Here is a 15,783-nt window from a genome sequence, read left to right as displayed (position 1 = left end):
TTCTTCAATTATATCTCCTGGAGACAGAAAGAGAGTATTAAGAGCTACGATGAAGTTACCCAGGAGACGTAAACAGCTTGCAGCACCTGGTATTTCTAGGAGGTCTCCCATCCAAGTACTGACCAGGCCCTGCCCCGTTTAGCTTCCGAGATCTGACGAGATCGGGCGCATTCAGGACAGTGTGGCCACAAGCCGAAAGGCCTGGCTGCATGATGTCTCTTAAAGGTTGGCGGGTATTGACGGAACTTCCAGCAAAAAAAAAAAAGAAAAATAGAGGGAAAAATACAAGTGCAGCAAAGGGTGTTGAAAGTAGCCGGGTACGTGTACAATTCTTCAATTATATCTTCTCCAGACAGAAAGAGAGTATTTAGAGCTACAATGAAGTTCCCCAGGAGACGTAAAAAGCTGGCAGCACCTGGTATTTCCAGGAGGTCTCACATTTAAGTACTGACCAGGTCCTGCCCCGTTTAGCTTCCGAGATCTGACAAGATCGGGCGCGTTCAGGACGGTGTGGCCACAAGTCAAAAGGCCTGGCTGCATGATGTCTCTTAAAGGTTGGCGGGTATTGACGGAACTGCCAGCAAAAAAAAAAAAAGAAAAATAGAGGGAAATATACCAGTGCAGCAAAGGGTGTTGAAAGTAGCCGGGTACGTGTACAATTCTTCAATTATATCTCCTGGAGACAGAAAGAGAGTATTAAGAGCTACGATGAAGTTACCCAGGAGACGTAAAAAGCTTGCAGCACCTGGTATTTCTAGGAGGTCTCCCATCCAAGTACTGACCAGGCCCTGCCCCGTTTAGCTTCCGAGATCTGACGAGATCGGGCGCATTCAGGACGGTGTGGCCACAAGCCGAAAGGCCTGGCTGCATGATGTCTCTTAAAGGTTGGCGGGTATTGACGGAACTTCCAGCAAAAAAAAAAAAAAGAAAAATGGATGGAAAAATATCAGTGCAGCAAAGGGTGTTGACAGTAGCTGGGTACGTGTACAATTCTTCAATTAAATCTCCTGCAGACAGAAAGAGAGAATTAAGAGCTACGATAAAGTTACCCAGGACACGTAAAAGCTTACAGCACCTGGTATTTCTAGGAGGTCTACCATCCAAGTACTGACCAGGCCCTGCCCCGTTTAGCTTCCGAGATCTGACGAGATCGGGCGCATTCAGGACGGTGTGGCCTCAAGCCGAAAGGCCTGGCTGCATGATGTCTCTTAAAGGTTGGCGGGTATTGACGGAACTTCAAGCAAAAAAGAAAAAGAAAAAAAGAAAAAAGAAAAATGGATGGAAAAATATCAGTGCAGCAAAGGGTGTTGACAGTAGCTGGATACGTGTACAATACTTCAATTATATCTCCTCCAGACAGAGAGAGAGTATTAAGAGCTACGATAAAGTTACCCAGGAGACGTAAAAGCTTGCAGCACTAGGTATTTCCAGGAGGTCTCACATTCATGTACTGACCAGGCCCTGCCCCGTTTAGCTTCCGAGATCTTACGAGATCGGGCGCATTCAGGATGGTGTGGCCACAAGCCGAGATGCCTGGCTGCATGATGTCTCTTAAAGGTTGGCGGGTATTGACGGAACTTCCAGCAAAAAGAAAAAAAAAAAAAAATAGAAAAATGGAAGGAAAAATATCAGTGCAGGAAAGGGTGTTGAAAGTAGCCGGGTACGTGTACAATTCTTCAATTATATCTCCTGCAGACTGAAAGAGAGTATTAAGAGCTACGATAAAGTTACCCAGGAGACGTAAAAGCTTGCAGCACCTGGTATTTCCAGGAGGTCTCACATTCAAGTACTGACCAGGTCCTGCCCCGTTTAGCTTCCGAGATCTGACGATATCATGCGCATTCAGGACGGTGTGGCCGAAAGCCGAGAGGCCCAGCTGCATGATGTCTCTTTAAGGCTGGCGGGTATTGACGGAACTTCCAGCAAAAAAAAAAAGAAAAAAGAAAAATGGAGGGAAAAATATCAGTGCAGCAAAAGGTTTTGAAAGTAGCCGGGTACGTGTACAATTCTTCAATAATATCTCCTACAGACTGAAAGAGAGTATTAAGAGCTATGATGAAGTTACCCAGGAGACGTAAAAAGCTTGCAGCACCTGGTATTTCTAGGAGGTCTCCCATCCAAGTACTGACCAGGCCCTGCCCCGTTTAGCTTCCGAGATCTGACGAGATCGGGCGCATTCAGGACGGTGTGGCCACACGCCGAAAGGCCTGGCTGCATGATGTCTCTTAAAGGTTGGCGGGTATTGACGGAACTTCCAGCAAAAAAAAAAAAGAAAAAAAGAAAAAAGAAAAATGGATGGAAAAATATCAGTGCAGCAAAGGGTGTTGACAGTAGCTGGATACGTGTACAATACTTCAATTATATCTCCTCCAGACAGAGAGAGAGTATTAAGAGCTACGATAAAGTTACCCAGGAGACGTAAAAGCTTGCAGCACTAGGTATTTCCAGGAGGTCTCACTTTCATGTACTGACCAGGTCCTGCCGCGTTTAGCTTCCGAGATCTGACGAGATCGGGCGCATTCAGGACAGTGTGGCCACAAGCCGAAAGGCCTGGCTGCATGATGTCTCTTAAAGGTTGGCGGGTATTGACGGAACTTCCAGCAAAAAAAAAAAAAAAAAAGAAAAATGGATGGAAATATACCAGTGCAGCAAAGGGTGTTGAAAGTAGCCGGGTACGTGTACAATTCTTCAATTATATCTCCTGGAGACAGAAAGAGAGTATTAAGAGCTACGATGAAGTTACCCAGGAGACGTAAAATGCTTGCAGCACCTGGTATTTCCAGGAGTTCACCCATCCAAGTACTGACCAGGCCCTGCCCCGTTAGCTTCCGAGATGTGATGAGATCGGGCGCGTTCAGGACGGTGTGGCCGCAAGCCAAGAGGCCTGGCTGTATGATGTCTCTTAAAGGCTGGCGGGTATTGACGAACTTCCAGCAAAAAAAAAAAAAAAAAAAATGGAAAATGGAGGGAAAAATATCAGTGCAGCAAAGGCTGTTGAAAGTAGCCGGGTACGTGTACAATTCTTCAATTATATCTCCTGGAGACAGAAAGAGAGTATTAAGAGCTACGATGAAGTTACCCAGGAGACGTAAAAAGCTTGCAGGACCTGGTATTTCCAGGAGGTCTCCCATCAAAGTACTGACCAGGCCCTGCCCCGTTTAGCTTCCGAGATCTGATGAGATCGGGCGCGTTCAGGACGGAGTGGCCACAAGCCGAAAGGCCTGGCTGCATGATGTCTCTTAAAGGTTGGCGGGTATTGACGGAACTTCCAGCAAAAAAAAAAATTAAAAAAAGAAAAAAGAAAAATGGATGGAAAAATATCAGTGCAGCAAATAGTGTTGACAGTAGCTGGGTACGTGTACAATACTTCAATTATATCTCCTCCAGACAGATAGAGAGTATTAAGAGCTACGATGAAGTTACCCAGGAGACGTAAAAAGCTTGCAGCACCTGGTATTTCTAGGAGGTCTCCCATCCAAGTACTGACCAGGCCCTGCCCCGTTTAGCTTCCGAGATCTGACGAGATCGGGCGCATTCAGGACGGTGTGGCCACAAGCCGAAAGGCCTGGCTGCATGATGTCTCTTTAAGGCTGGCGGGTATTGACGGAACTTCCAGCAAAAAAAAAAAGAAAAAAGAAAAATGGAGGGAAAAATATCAGTGCAGCAAAGGGTTTTGAAAGTAGCCGGGTACGTGTACAATTCTTCAATAATATCTCCTACAGACTGAAAGAGAGTATTAAGAGCTATGATGAAGTTACCCAGGAGACGTAAAAAGCTTGCAGCACCTGGTATGTCCAGGAGGTCACCCATCCAAGTACTGACCAGGCCCTGCCCCGTTAGCTTCCGAGATCTGACGAGATCGGGCGCGTTCAGGACGGTGTGGCCGCAAGCCAAGAGGCCTGGCTGCATGATGTCTCTTAAAGGCTGGCGGGTATTGATGGAACTTCCAGCAAAAAAAAAAAAAAAAAAAAATGGAAAATGGAGGGAAAAATATCAGTGCAGCAAAGGCTGTTGAAAGTAGCCGGGTACGTGTACAATACTTCAATTATATCTCCTCCAGACAGATAGAGAGTATTAAGAGCTACGATGAAGTTTCCCAGGAGACGTAAAAAGCTTGCAGCACCAGGTATTTCCAGGAGGTCTCCCATCCAAGTACTGACCAGGCCCTGCCCCGCTTAGCTTCCGAGATCTGATGAGATCGGGCGTGTTCAGGACGGTGTGGCCGCAAGCCAAGAGGCCTGGCTGCATGATGTCTCTTAAAGGCTGGCGGGTATTGACGGAACTTCCAGCAAAAAATAAAAAATAAATAAATTGAAAAATGGAGGGAAAAATATCAGTGCAGGACAGGGTGTTGAAAGTAGCCGGGTACATGTACAATTCTTCAATTATATCTCCTCCAGACTGAATGAGAGTATTAAGAGCTACGCTGAAGTTACCCAGGAGATGTAAAAAGCTTTCAGCACCTGGTATTTCCAGGAGGTCAACCATCCAATTACTGACCAGGCCCTGCCCAGTTTTTCTTCCGAGATCTGACGAGATCTTGCGTCTTCAGGACGGTGTGGCCTCAAGCCAAGAGGCCTGGCTGCATGATGTCTCTTAAAGGCTGGAGGGTATTGATGGAACTTCCAGCAAGAAACAAAAGCAAAAAGAAAAATGGAGGGAAAAATATCAGTGCAGCAAAGCGTGTTGAAGGTAGCCGGGTACGTGTACAATTCTTCAATTATATCTCCTCCAGACAGATAGAGAGTATTAAGAGCTACGATAAAGTTACCCAGGAGACGTAAAAGCTTGCAGCACCAGGTATTTCCAGGAGGTCTCACATTCAAGTACTGACCAGGTCCTGCCCCGTTTAGCTTCCGAGATCTGACGAGATCGGGCGCGTTCAGGACGGTGTGGCCGCAAGCCGAGATGTCTGGCTGCATGATGTCTCTTAAAGGCTGGCGTGTATTGACGGAATTTCCAGCAAAAAAAAAAAAAAAAAAGAAAAATGGATGGAAGAATATCAGTGCAGGAAAGGGTGTTGAAAGTAGCCGGGTACGTGTACAATTCTTCAAATATATCTCCTCCAGACAGATAGAGAGTATTAAGAGCTACGATAAAGTTACCCAGGAGACGTAAAAGCTTGCAGCACCAGGTATTTCCAGGAGGTCTCACATTCATGTACTGACCAGGTCCTGCCCCGTTTAGCTTCCAAGATCTGACGAGATCGGGCGAGTTCAGGATGGTGTGGCCGCAAGCCGAGATGCCTGGCTGCATGATGTCTCTTAAAGGCTGGCGGGTATTGACGGAATTTCCAGCAAAAAAAAAAAAAAAAAAAATAGAAAACTGGAGGGAAAAATATCATTGCAGGAAAGGGTGTTGAAAGTAGCCGGGTACGTGTACAATTCTTCAATTATATCTCCTGGAGACAGAAAGAGAGTATTAAGAGCTACGATGAAGTTACCCAGGAGACGTAAAAAGCTTGCAGCACCTGGTATTTCTAGGAGGTCTCCCATCCAAGTACTGACCAGGCCCTGCCCCGTTTAGCTTCCGAGATCTGACGAGATCGGGCGCATTCAGGACGGTGTGGCCACAAGCCGAAAGGCCTGGCTGCATGATGTCTCTTAAAGGTTGGCGGGTATTGACAGAACTTCCAGCAAAAAAAAAAAAAAAAAAAAAAAAAAGAAAAATGGATGGAAAAATATCAGTGCAGCAAAGGGTGTTGACAGTAGCTGGGTACGTGTACAATTCTTCAATTATATCTCCTCCAGACAGAAAGAAAGAACTAAGAGCTACGATAAATTTACCCAGGAGACGTAAAATCTTGCAGCACCAGGTATTTCCAGGAGGTCTCCCATCCAAGTACTGACCAGGTCCTGCCCCGTTTAGCTTCCGAGATCTTACGAGATCGGGCGCATTCAGGACGGTGTGGCCACAAGCCGAAAGGCCTGGCTGCATGATGTCTCTTAAAGGTTGGCGGGTATTGACGGAACTTCCAGCAAAAAAAAAAAAGAAAAAAAGAAAAAAGAAAAATGGATGGAAAAATATCAGTGCAGCAAAGGGTGTTGACAGTAGCTGGATACGTGTACAATACTTCAATTATATCTCCTCCAGACAGAGAGAGAGTATTGAGAGCTACGATAAAGTTACCCAGGAGACGTAAAAGCTTGCAGCACCTGGTATTTCTAGGAGGTCTCCCATCCAAGTACTGACCAGGCCCTGCCCCGTTTAGCTTCCGAGATCTGACGAGATCGGGCGCATTCAGGACGGTGTGGCCACAAGCCGAAAGGCCTGGCTGCATGATGTCTCTTAAAGGTTGGCGGGTATTAACAGAACTTCCAGCAAAAAAAAAAAAAAAAAAAAAAAAAGAAAAATGGATGGAAAAATATCAGTGCAGGAAAGGGTGTTGACAGTAGCTGGGTACGTGTACAATTCTTCAATTATATCTCCTCCAGACAGAAAGAAAGAACTAAGAGCTACGATAAAGTTACCCAGGAGACGTAAAATCTTGCAGCACCAGGTATTTCCAGGAGGTCTCCCATCCAAGTACTGACCAGGTCCTGCCCCGTTTAGCTTCCGAGATCTTACGAGATCGGGCGCAATCAGGACGGTGTGGCCACAAGCCGAAAGGCCTGGCTGCATGATGTCTCTTAAAGGTTGGCGGGTATTGACGGAACTTCCAGCAAAAAAAAAAAAAAAAAAAAGAAAAATGGATGGAAAAATATCAGTGCAGCAAAGGGTGTTGACAGTAGCTGGATACGTGTACAATACTTCAATTATATCTCCTCCAGACAGAGAGAGAGTATTGAGAGCTACGATAAAGTTACCCAGGAGACGTAAAAGCTTGCAGCACTAGGTATTTCCAGGAGGTCTCACTTTCATGTACTGACCAGGTCCTGCCCCGTTTAGCTTCCGAGATCTGACGAGATCGGGCGCGTTCAGGATGGTGTGGCCGCAAGCCGAGATGCCTGGCTGCATGATGTCTCTTAAAGGCTGGCGGATATTGACGGAACTGCCACCAAAAAAAAAAAAGAAAAATAGAGGGAAATATACCAGTGCAGCAAAGGGTGTTGAAAGTAGCCGGGTACGTGTACAATTCTTCAATTATATCTCCTAGAGACAGAAAGAGAGTATTAAGAGCTACGATGAAGTTACCCAGGAGACGTAAAAAGCTTGCAGCACCTGGTATTTCTAGGAGGTCTCCCATCCAAGTACTGACCAGGCCCTGCCCCGTTTAGCTTCCGAGATCTGACGAGATCGGGCGCATTCAGGACGGTTTGGCCGCAAGCCAAGAGGCCTGGCTGCATGATGTCTCTTAAAGGTTGGCGGGTATTGACGGAACTTCCAGCAAAAAGAAAAAGAAAAATAGAGGGAAATATACCAGTGCAGCAAAGGGTGTTGAAAGTAGCCGGGTACGTGTACAATTCTTCAATTATATCTCCTGGAGACAGAAAGAGAGTATTAAGAGCTACGATGAAGTTACCCAGGAACCGTAAAAAGCTTGCAGCACCTGGTATTTCTAGGAGGTCTCCCATCCAAGTACTGACAAGGCCCTGCCCCGTTTAGCTTCCGAGATCTGACGAGATCGGGCGCATTCAGGACGGTGTGGCCGCAAGCCAAGAGGCCTGGCTGCATGATGTCTCTTAAAGGTTGGCGGGTATTGACGGAACTTCCAGCAAAAAAAAAAAAAAAAAAGAAAAATGGATGGAAAAATATCAGTGCAGCAAATGGTGTTGACAGTAGCTGGGTACGTGTACAATACTTCAATTATATCTCCTCCAGACAGAAAGAAAGAACTAAGAGCTACGATAAAGTTACCCAGGAGATGTAAAATCTTGCAGCACCAGGTATTTCCAGGAGGTCTCCCATCCAAGTACTGACCAGGTCCTGCCCCGTTTAGCTTCCGAGATCTTACGAGATCGGGCGCAATCAGGACGGTGTGGCCACAAGCCGAAAGGCCTGGCTGCATGATGTCTCTTAAAGGTTGGCGGGTATTGACGGAACTTCCAGCAAAAAAAAAAAAGAAAAAAAGAAAAAAGAAAAATGGATGGAAAAATATCAGTGCAGCAAAGGGTGTTGACAGTAGCTGGATACGTGTACAATACTTCAATTATATCTCCTCCAGACAGAGAGAGAGTATTGAGAGCTACGATAAAGTTACCCAGGAGACGTAAAAGCTTGCAGCACTAGGTATTTCCAGGAGGTCTCACTTTCATGTACTGACCAGGTCCTGCCCCGTTTAGCTTCCGAGATCTGACGAGATCGGGCGCGTTCAGGATGGTGTGGCCGCAAGCCGAGATGCCTGGCTGCATGATGTCTCTTAAAGGCTGGCGGGTATTGACGGAACTGCCACCAAAAAAAAAAAAGAAAAATAGAGGGAAATATACCAGTGCAGCAAAGGGTGTTGAAAGTAGCCGGGTACGTGTACAATTCTTCAATTATATCTCCTGGAGACAGAAAGAGAGTATTAAGAGCTACGATGAAGTTACCCAGGAGACGTAAAAAGCTTGCAGCACCTGGTATTTCTAGGAGGTCTCCCATCCAAGTACTGACCAGGCCCTGCCCCGTTTAGCTTCCGAGATCTGACGAGATCGGGCGCATTCAGGACGGTTTGGCCGCAAGCCAAGAGGCCTGGCTGCATGATGTCTCTTAAAGGTTGGCGGGTATTGACGGAACTTTCTAGCAAAAAGAAAAAGAAAAATAGAGAGAAATATACCAGTGCAGCAAAGGGTGTTGAAAGTAGCCGGGTACGTGTACAATTCTTCAATTATATCTCCTGGAGACAGAAAGAGAGTATTAAGAGCTACGATGAAGTTACCCAGGAGACGTAAAAAGCTTGCAGCACCTGGTATTTCTAGGAGGTCTCCCATCCAAGTACTGACAAGGCCCTGCCCCGTTTAGCTTCCGAGATCTGACGAGATCGGGCGCATTCAGGACGGTGTGGCCGCAAGCCAAGAGGCCTGGCTGCATGATGTCTCTTAAAGGTTGGCGGGTATTGACGGAACTTCCAGCAAAAAAAAAAAAAAAAAAGAAAAATGGATGGAAAAATATCAGTGCAGCAAATGGTGTTGACAGTAGCTGGGTACGTGTACAATACTTCAATTATATCTCCTCCAGACAGATAGAGAGTATTAAGAGCTACGATAAAGTTACCCAGGAGACGTAAAAGCTTGCAGCACCAGGTATTTCCAGGAGGTCTCACATTCATGTACTGACCAGGTCCTGCCCCGTTTAGCTTCCGAGATCTGACGAGATCGGGCGCGTTCAGGATGGTGTGGCCGCAAGCCGAGATGCCTGGCTGCATGATGTCTCTTAAAGGCTGGCGGGTATTGACGGAATTTCCAGCAAAAAAAAAAAAAAAAAAATAGAAAAATGGAGGGAAAAATATCAGTGCAGGAAAGGGTGTTGAAAGTAGCCGGGTACGTGTACAATTCTTCAATTATGTCTTCTCCAGACAGAAAGAGAGTATTAAGAGCTACGATGAAGTTCCCCAGGAGACGTAAAAAGCTGGCAGCACCTGGTATTTCCAGGAGATCTCCCATCGAAGTACTGACCAGGCCCTGCCCCGTTTAGTTTCCGAGATCTGACGAGATCAGGCGCGTTCAGGACGGTGTGGCCGCAAGCCAAGAGGCCTGGCTGCATGATGTCTCTTAAAGGCTGGCGGGTATTGACGGAACTTCCAGCAAAAAATAAAAAATAAATAAATAGAAAAATGGAGGGAAAAATATCAGTGCAGGACAGGGTGTTGAAAGTAGCCGGGTACATGTACAATTCTTCAATTATATCTCCTCCAGACTGAATGAGAGTATTAAGAGCTACGCTGAAGTTACCCAGGAGATGTAAAAAGCTTTCAGCACCTGGTATTTCCAGGAGGTCAACCATCCAATTACTGACCAGGCCCTGCCCAGTTTTTCTTCCGAGATCTGATGAGATCTTGCGTCTTCAGGACGGTGTGGCCTCAAGCCAAGAGGCCTGGCTGCATGATGTCTCTTAAAGGCTGGAGGGTATTGATGGAACTTCCAGCAAGAAACAAAAGAAAAAAGAAAAATGGAGGGAAAAATATCAGTGCAGCAAAGCGTGTTGAAGGTAGCCGGGTACGTGTACAATTCTTCAATTATATCTCCTCCAGACAGATAGAGAGTATTAAGAGCTACGATAAAGTTACCCAGGAGACGTAAAAGCTTGCAGCACCAGGTATTTCCAGGAGGTCTCACATTCAAGTACTGACCAGGTCCTGCCCCGTTTAGCTTCCGAGATCTGACGAGATCGGGCGCGTTCAGGACGGTGTGGCCGCAAGCCGAGATGTCTGGCTGCATGATGTCTCTTAAAGGCTGGCGTGTATTGACGGAATTTCCAGCAAAAAAAAAAAAAAAAAAGAAAAATGGATGGAAAAATATCAGTGCAGGTAAGGGTGTTGAAAGTAGCCGGGTACGTGTACAATTCTTCAAATATATCTCCTCCAGACAGATAGAGAGTATTAAGAGCTACGATAAAGTTACCCAGGAGACGTAAAAGCTTGCAGCACCAGGTATTTCCAGGAGGTCTCACATTCATGTACTGACCAGGTCCTGCCCCGTTTAGCTTCCAAGATCTGACGAGATCGGGCGAGTTCAGGATGGTGTGGCCGCAAGCCGAGATGCCTGGCTGCATGATGTCTCTTAAAGGCTGGCGGGTATTGACGGAATTTCCAGCAAAAAAAAAAAAAAAAAAAATAGAAAACTGGAGGGAAAAATATCAGTGCAGGAAAGGGTGTTGAAAGTAGCCGGGTACGTGTACAATTCTTCAATTATATCTCCTGGAGACAGAAAGAGAGTATTAAGAGCTACGATGAAGTTACCCAGGAGACGTAAAAGGCTTGCAGCACCTGGTATTTCTAGGAGGTCTCCCATCCAAGTACTGACCAGGCCCTGCCCCGTTTAGCTTCCGAGATCTTACGAGATCGGGCGCATTCAGGACGGTGTGGCCACAAGCCGAAAGGCCTGGCTGCATGATGTCTCTTAAAGGTTGGCGGGTATTGACGGAACTTCCAGCAAAAAAAAAAAAAGAAAAAAAGAAAAAAGAAAAATGGATGGAAAAATATCAGTGCAGCAAAGGGTGTTGACAGTAGCTGGGTACGTGTACAATTCTTCAATTATATCTCCTCCAGACAGAAAGAAAGAACTAAGAGCTACGATAAAGTTACCCAGGAGACGTAAAATCTTGCAGCACCAGGTATTTCCAGGAGGTCTCCCATCCAAGTACTGACCAGGTCCTGCCCCGTTTAGCTTCCGAGATCTTACGAGATCGGGCGCATTCAGGACGGTGTGGCCACAAGCCGAAAGGCCTGGCTGCATGATGTCTCTTAAAGGTTGGCGGGTATTGACGGAACTTCCAGCAAAAAAAAAAAAAGAAAAAAAGAAAAAAGAAAAATGGATGGAAAAATATCAGTGCAGCAAAGGGTGTTGACAGTAGCTGGATACGTGTACAATTCTTCAATTATATCTCCTCCAGACAGAGAGAGAGTATTGAGAGCTACGATAAAGTTACCCAGGAGACGTAAAAGCTTGCAGCACCTGGTATTTCTAGGAGGTCTCCCATCCAAGTACTGACCAGGCCCTGCCCCGTTTAGCTTCCGAGATCTGACGAGATCGGGCGCATTCAGGACGGTGTGGCCACAAGCCGAAAGGCCTGGCTGCATGATGTCTCTTAAAGGTTGGCGGGTATTGACAGAACTTCCAGCAAAAAAAAAAAAAGAAAAAAAAAAAGAAAAATGGATGGAAAAATATCAGTGCAGCAAAGGGTGTTGACAGTAGCTGGGTACGTGTACAATACTTCAATTATATCTCCTCCAGACAGAGAGAGAGTATTGAGAGCTACGATAAAGTTACCCAGGAGACGTAAAAGCTTGCAGCACTAGGTATTTCCAGGAGGTCTCACTTTCATGTACTGACCAGGTCCTGCCCCGTTTAGCTTCCGAGATCTGACGAGATCGGGCGCGTTCAGGATGGTGTGGCCGCAAGCCGAGATGCCTGGCTGCATGATGTCTCTTAAAGGCTGGCGGGTATTGACGGAACTGCCACCAAAAAAAAAAAAGAAAAATAGAGGGAAATATACCAGTGCAGCAAAGGGTGTTGAAAGTAGCCGGGTACGTGTACAATTCTTCAATTATATCTCCTGGAGACAGAAAGAGAGTATTAAGAGCTACGATTAAGTTACCCAGGAGACGTAAAAAGCTTGCAGCACCTGGTATTTCTAGGAGGTCTCCCATCCAAGTACTGACCAGGCCCTGCCCCGTTTTGCTTCCGAGATCTGACGAGATCGGGCGCATTCAGGACGGTGTGGCCGCAAGCCAAGAGGCCTGGCTGCATGATGTCTCTTAAAGGTTGGCGGGTATTGACGGAACTTCCAGCAAAAAAAAAAAAAAAAAAAGAAAAATGGATGGAAAAATATCAGTGCAGCAAATGGTGTTGACAGTAGCTGGGTACGTGTACAATACTTCAATTATATCTCCTCCAGACAGATAGAGAGTATTAAGAGCTACGATAAAGTTACCCAGGAGACGTAAAAGCTTGCAGCACCAGGTATTTCCAGGAGGTCTCACATTCATGTACTGACCAGGTCCTGCCCCGTTTAGCTTCCGAGATCTGACGAGATCGGGCGCGTTCAGGATGGTGTGGCCGCAAGCCGAGATGCCTGGCTGCATGATGTCTCTTAAAGGCTGGCGGGTATTGACGGAATTTCCAGCAAAAAAAAAAAAAAAAAAATAGAAAAATGGAGGGAAAAATATCAGTGCAGCAAAGGGTGTTGAAAGTAGCCGGGTACGTGTACAATTCTTCAATTATGTCTTCTCCAGACAGAAAGAGAGTATTAAGAGCTACGATGAAGTTCCCCAGGAGACGTAAAAAGCTGGCAGCACCTGGTATTTCCAGGAGATCTCCCATCGAAGTACTGACCAGGCCCTGCCCCGTTTAGTTTCCGAGATCTGACGAGATCGGGCGCGTTCAGGACTTTGTGTCCGCAAGCCGAGAGGCCTGGCTGCATGATGTCTCTTAAAGGCTGGAGGTTATTGACGGAACTTCCAGCAAAATAAAAAAGAAAAAAGAAAAATGGAGGGAAAAATATCAGTGCAGCAAAGGGTGTTGAAAGTAGCCGGGTATGTGTACAATTCTTCAATTATATCTCCTCCAGACAGAAAGAGAGTATTTAGAGCTACGATAAAGTTACCCAGGAGACGAAATAACTTGCAGCACCTGATATCTCCAGGAGGTCACCCATCCAAGTACTGACGAACCCTTGCCCCGTTTAGCTTCCGAGATCTGATGAGATTGGGCGCGTTCAGGACGGTGTGGCCGCAAGCCAAGAGGCCTGGCTGCATGATGTCTCTTAAAGGCTGACGGGTATTGACGGAACTTCCAGCAAAAAAAAAATGGATAAAGAAAAATGGAGGGAAAAATATCAGTGCAGCAATGGGTGTTGAAAGTAGCCGGGTACGTGTACAATACTTCAATTATATCTCCTCCAGACAGAAAGAGAGTATTAAGAGCTACGATGAACTCACCTAAAGGATTATTAGGAACACCATACTAATACTGTGTTTGACCCTCTTTCGCCTTCAGAACTGCTTTAATTCTACATGGCATTGATTCAACAAGGTGCTGAAAGCATTCTTTAGAAATGTTGGCCCATATTGATAGGATAGCATCTTGCAGTTGATGGAGATTTGTGGGATGCACATCCAGGGCACGAAGCTCCCGTTCCACCACATCCCAAAGATGCTCTATTGGGTTGAGATCTGGTGACTGTGGGGGCCAGTTTAGTACAGTGAACTCATTGTCATGTTCAAGAAACCAATTTGAAATGATTCGACCTTTGTGACATGGTGCATTATCCTGCTGGAAGTAGCCATCAGAGGATGGGTACATGGTGGTCAAAAAGGGATGGACATGGTCAGAAACAATGCTCAGGTAGGCCGTAGCATTTAAACGATGCCCAATTGGCACTAAGGGGCCTAAAGTGTGCCAAGAAGACATCCCCCACACCATTACACCACCACCACCAGCCTGCACAGTGGTAACAAGACATGATGGATCCATGTTCTCATTCTGTTTACGCCAAATTCTGACTCTACCATCTGAATGTCTCACCTCTTTTTCCTATTTGTAGTGGAGATGAGTGGTACCCGGTGGGGTCTTCTGCTGTTGTAGCCCATCCGCCTCAAGGTTGTACGTGTTGTGGCTTCACAAATGCTTTGCTGCATACCTCGTTTGTAACGAGTGGTTATTTCAGTCAAAGTTGCTCTTCTATCAGCTTGAATCAGTCGGCCCATTCTCCTCTGACCTCTAGCATCAACAAGGCATTTTCGCCCACAGGACTGCCGCATACTGGATGTTTTTCCCTTTTCACACCATTCTTTGTAAACCCTAGAAATGGTTGTGCGTGAAAATCCCAGTAACTGAGCAGATTGTGAAATACTCAGACCGGCCCGTCTGGCACCAACAACCATGCCACGCTCAAAATTGCTTAAATCACCTTTCATTCCCATTCAGACATTCAGTTTGGAGTTCAGGAGATTGTCTTGACCAGGACCACACCCCTAAATGCATTGAAGCAACTGCCATGTGATTGGTTGATTAGATAATTGCATTAATGAGAAATTGAACAGGTGTTCCTAATAATCCTTTAGGTGAGTGTATATGTATGTATGTTTATGTATGTCCAATTGCTTTGACAATACAAATGAAATGAATTGAGAGAGAGAGAGAGAGAGAGAGAGGAATATGAGCTCCTAAAAAACATTTGTTTTTATACATAAGCGGATTTAATTTGTGATTTACAAATGAATATATAGCACTATAAACATACACAGAAGACATGGAATAGAAATTCAGAAGAAAAAGTATTCAAAAAATAATAATTTTAAGAGAAACACAAAAAGAAGAAAGCAGAGAGACAGTTCAGGAAGAAAAGTCAGAAAAGAAAAGCTGAAGACAAGAATTGGAGGTAAGAGACAAATAATTAAACAAAAAAATATGTATTAATAAAATAAATAAGCATTCTCAGTAGTTGACTCAGCCAATGAAAATGCAGAGCTCCGATTTGAATAGAGTGACAGTAGGAGAGAGCCCAACTGCCACTGAGACTGATAGAAATCTATCGAACAGCAGTCTGACTGCAGAGCTGCCTTTTGAAATCCGATACCCTGAAGACATTCGCTCTGCACAGGCTAAGAAGGACTACAAACAAGCTGTGATGAGAGCATCTCCTGAGACCCTCATCCTAGACTACACCGGTAAAGGAGAAAACAGGGTCAAGAACAATCTACTGTTCTACACTCAGTACCCCACCGCCTTTCACAAAACCCTGTGCCAGACATACCCCAATAACAACAAGAGGGGCATTAGCAGAGGCAGGCAGATCTCAGTGCTGGTAGAGAAAGACACAGACAGTGTGATGCTCACTTTTAATGTATACCACAACGGGACCATCATGGTGCAGGACAGCGAGAGCAGCCTGGACCAATTATCTCTCGGCTTCCACACCTCAAAGCAGCAGACTGAGGTAGAGAAACACAAGCCAGAGCCAGCCACCCTGCAGTCTGCCCCCAGCCACACGGAGCCAGACAGTGCCCCATCTCCCACAGACTGCCCCCCTGTCTACCCAAACTCTCCAGCAACATTAAAACACTAAAGGAATGCCTATCAGTGCTGGAGCTGAAGTTTGCGGAGTTCAGGGACTAAAGATGCACCACAAGGCTGAGATCCATAAGCTGAGAGCAGCAGTGAGAGACCAGGAGGAGCAGAGCCAAACCCTGAGGACGGAGCTGCA

General features: G+C 45.9%; 14 non-coding genes and 26 pseudogenes across 14 annotated transcripts; all 40 read right to left on the bottom strand.

Moving 5' to 3' along the window:
- Nucleotides 1-74: 74 nt before the first annotated feature.
- Nucleotides 75-193, bottom strand: LOC136724622 (5S ribosomal RNA). Its single transcript, XR_010807169.1, has one exon. It is a non-coding gene; the product is annotated as a 5S ribosomal RNA (ribosomal RNA).
- Nucleotides 194-403: 210 nt separating this feature from the next.
- LOC136724566 (uncharacterized) lies at nucleotides 404-522 on the bottom strand (annotated as a pseudogene).
- Nucleotides 523-733: 211 nt separating this feature from the next.
- LOC136724567 (5S ribosomal RNA) lies at nucleotides 734-852 on the bottom strand. The gene has a single exon (XR_010807145.1). It is a non-coding gene; the product is annotated as a 5S ribosomal RNA (ribosomal RNA).
- A 211-nt stretch (nucleotides 853-1,063) lies between these two features.
- LOC136724522 (uncharacterized) lies at nucleotides 1,064-1,182 on the bottom strand (annotated as a pseudogene).
- Nucleotides 1,183-1,406: 224 nt separating this feature from the next.
- On the bottom strand, nucleotides 1,407-1,525 carry LOC136724542 (uncharacterized; annotated as a pseudogene).
- Nucleotides 1,526-1,745: 220 nt separating this feature from the next.
- On the bottom strand, nucleotides 1,746-1,864 carry LOC136724592 (uncharacterized; annotated as a pseudogene).
- A 216-nt stretch (nucleotides 1,865-2,080) lies between these two features.
- Nucleotides 2,081-2,199, bottom strand: LOC136724629 (5S ribosomal RNA). The gene has a single exon (XR_010807175.1). It is a non-coding gene; the product is annotated as a 5S ribosomal RNA (ribosomal RNA).
- Nucleotides 2,200-2,423: 224 nt separating this feature from the next.
- Nucleotides 2,424-2,542, bottom strand: LOC136724589 (uncharacterized; annotated as a pseudogene).
- A 216-nt stretch (nucleotides 2,543-2,758) lies between these two features.
- LOC136724544 (uncharacterized) lies at nucleotides 2,759-2,876 on the bottom strand (annotated as a pseudogene).
- Nucleotides 2,877-3,094: 218 nt separating this feature from the next.
- On the bottom strand, nucleotides 3,095-3,213 carry LOC136724481 (uncharacterized; annotated as a pseudogene).
- Nucleotides 3,214-3,438: 225 nt separating this feature from the next.
- Nucleotides 3,439-3,557, bottom strand: LOC136724555 (5S ribosomal RNA). The gene has a single exon (XR_010807144.1). It is a non-coding gene; the product is annotated as a 5S ribosomal RNA (ribosomal RNA).
- A 216-nt stretch (nucleotides 3,558-3,773) lies between these two features.
- LOC136724493 (uncharacterized) lies at nucleotides 3,774-3,891 on the bottom strand (annotated as a pseudogene).
- Nucleotides 3,892-4,111: 220 nt separating this feature from the next.
- Nucleotides 4,112-4,230, bottom strand: LOC136724476 (5S ribosomal RNA). Its single transcript, XR_010807137.1, has one exon. It is a non-coding gene; the product is annotated as a 5S ribosomal RNA (ribosomal RNA).
- A 221-nt stretch (nucleotides 4,231-4,451) lies between these two features.
- Nucleotides 4,452-4,570, bottom strand: LOC136724598 (uncharacterized; annotated as a pseudogene).
- A 215-nt stretch (nucleotides 4,571-4,785) lies between these two features.
- On the bottom strand, nucleotides 4,786-4,904 carry LOC136724492 (uncharacterized; annotated as a pseudogene).
- A 215-nt stretch (nucleotides 4,905-5,119) lies between these two features.
- LOC136724548 (uncharacterized) lies at nucleotides 5,120-5,238 on the bottom strand (annotated as a pseudogene).
- Nucleotides 5,239-5,458: 220 nt separating this feature from the next.
- On the bottom strand, nucleotides 5,459-5,577 carry LOC136724543 (5S ribosomal RNA). The gene has a single exon (XR_010807143.1). It is a non-coding gene; the product is annotated as a 5S ribosomal RNA (ribosomal RNA).
- Nucleotides 5,578-5,800: 223 nt separating this feature from the next.
- On the bottom strand, nucleotides 5,801-5,919 carry LOC136724488 (uncharacterized; annotated as a pseudogene).
- Nucleotides 5,920-6,143: 224 nt separating this feature from the next.
- Nucleotides 6,144-6,262, bottom strand: LOC136724531 (5S ribosomal RNA). The gene has a single exon (XR_010807142.1). It is a non-coding gene; the product is annotated as a 5S ribosomal RNA (ribosomal RNA).
- A 222-nt stretch (nucleotides 6,263-6,484) lies between these two features.
- On the bottom strand, nucleotides 6,485-6,603 carry LOC136724499 (uncharacterized; annotated as a pseudogene).
- Nucleotides 6,604-6,820: 217 nt separating this feature from the next.
- Nucleotides 6,821-6,939, bottom strand: LOC136724558 (uncharacterized; annotated as a pseudogene).
- A 210-nt stretch (nucleotides 6,940-7,149) lies between these two features.
- LOC136724483 (5S ribosomal RNA) lies at nucleotides 7,150-7,268 on the bottom strand. Its single transcript, XR_010807138.1, has one exon. It is a non-coding gene; the product is annotated as a 5S ribosomal RNA (ribosomal RNA).
- Nucleotides 7,269-7,477: 209 nt separating this feature from the next.
- Nucleotides 7,478-7,596, bottom strand: LOC136724631 (5S ribosomal RNA). The gene has a single exon (XR_010807177.1). It is a non-coding gene; the product is annotated as a 5S ribosomal RNA (ribosomal RNA).
- Nucleotides 7,597-7,811: 215 nt separating this feature from the next.
- LOC136724498 (uncharacterized) lies at nucleotides 7,812-7,930 on the bottom strand (annotated as a pseudogene).
- Nucleotides 7,931-8,154: 224 nt separating this feature from the next.
- Nucleotides 8,155-8,273, bottom strand: LOC136724556 (uncharacterized; annotated as a pseudogene).
- Nucleotides 8,274-8,483: 210 nt separating this feature from the next.
- On the bottom strand, nucleotides 8,484-8,602 carry LOC136724638 (5S ribosomal RNA). The gene has a single exon (XR_010807183.1). It is a non-coding gene; the product is annotated as a 5S ribosomal RNA (ribosomal RNA).
- A 210-nt stretch (nucleotides 8,603-8,812) lies between these two features.
- Nucleotides 8,813-8,931, bottom strand: LOC136724630 (5S ribosomal RNA). Its single transcript, XR_010807176.1, has one exon. It is a non-coding gene; the product is annotated as a 5S ribosomal RNA (ribosomal RNA).
- A 215-nt stretch (nucleotides 8,932-9,146) lies between these two features.
- Nucleotides 9,147-9,265, bottom strand: LOC136724518 (uncharacterized; annotated as a pseudogene).
- Nucleotides 9,266-9,484: 219 nt separating this feature from the next.
- LOC136724527 (uncharacterized) lies at nucleotides 9,485-9,603 on the bottom strand (annotated as a pseudogene).
- Nucleotides 9,604-9,824: 221 nt separating this feature from the next.
- On the bottom strand, nucleotides 9,825-9,943 carry LOC136724597 (uncharacterized; annotated as a pseudogene).
- Nucleotides 9,944-10,158: 215 nt separating this feature from the next.
- Nucleotides 10,159-10,277, bottom strand: LOC136724490 (uncharacterized; annotated as a pseudogene).
- Nucleotides 10,278-10,492: 215 nt separating this feature from the next.
- On the bottom strand, nucleotides 10,493-10,611 carry LOC136724547 (uncharacterized; annotated as a pseudogene).
- Nucleotides 10,612-10,831: 220 nt separating this feature from the next.
- On the bottom strand, nucleotides 10,832-10,950 carry LOC136724621 (5S ribosomal RNA). Its single transcript, XR_010807168.1, has one exon. It is a non-coding gene; the product is annotated as a 5S ribosomal RNA (ribosomal RNA).
- A 225-nt stretch (nucleotides 10,951-11,175) lies between these two features.
- LOC136724487 (uncharacterized) lies at nucleotides 11,176-11,294 on the bottom strand (annotated as a pseudogene).
- Nucleotides 11,295-11,519: 225 nt separating this feature from the next.
- Nucleotides 11,520-11,638, bottom strand: LOC136724519 (5S ribosomal RNA). The gene has a single exon (XR_010807141.1). It is a non-coding gene; the product is annotated as a 5S ribosomal RNA (ribosomal RNA).
- Nucleotides 11,639-11,860: 222 nt separating this feature from the next.
- Nucleotides 11,861-11,979, bottom strand: LOC136724554 (uncharacterized; annotated as a pseudogene).
- A 210-nt stretch (nucleotides 11,980-12,189) lies between these two features.
- LOC136724617 (5S ribosomal RNA) lies at nucleotides 12,190-12,308 on the bottom strand. The gene has a single exon (XR_010807164.1). It is a non-coding gene; the product is annotated as a 5S ribosomal RNA (ribosomal RNA).
- Nucleotides 12,309-12,524: 216 nt separating this feature from the next.
- On the bottom strand, nucleotides 12,525-12,643 carry LOC136724517 (uncharacterized; annotated as a pseudogene).
- A 219-nt stretch (nucleotides 12,644-12,862) lies between these two features.
- On the bottom strand, nucleotides 12,863-12,981 carry LOC136724583 (uncharacterized; annotated as a pseudogene).
- Nucleotides 12,982-13,196: 215 nt separating this feature from the next.
- On the bottom strand, nucleotides 13,197-13,315 carry LOC136724584 (uncharacterized; annotated as a pseudogene).
- Nucleotides 13,316-15,783: the final 2,468 nt, after the last annotated feature.

This window comes from Amia ocellicauda, unplaced genomic scaffold (assembly GCF_036373705.1).
Source record: "Amia ocellicauda isolate fAmiCal2 unplaced genomic scaffold, fAmiCal2.hap1 HAP1_SCAFFOLD_186, whole genome shotgun sequence".
NCBI classification, from domain to species: domain Eukaryota; kingdom Metazoa; phylum Chordata; class Actinopteri; order Amiiformes; family Amiidae; genus Amia; species Amia ocellicauda.
This window is presented reverse-complemented; position numbering and strand designations above follow the sequence as displayed.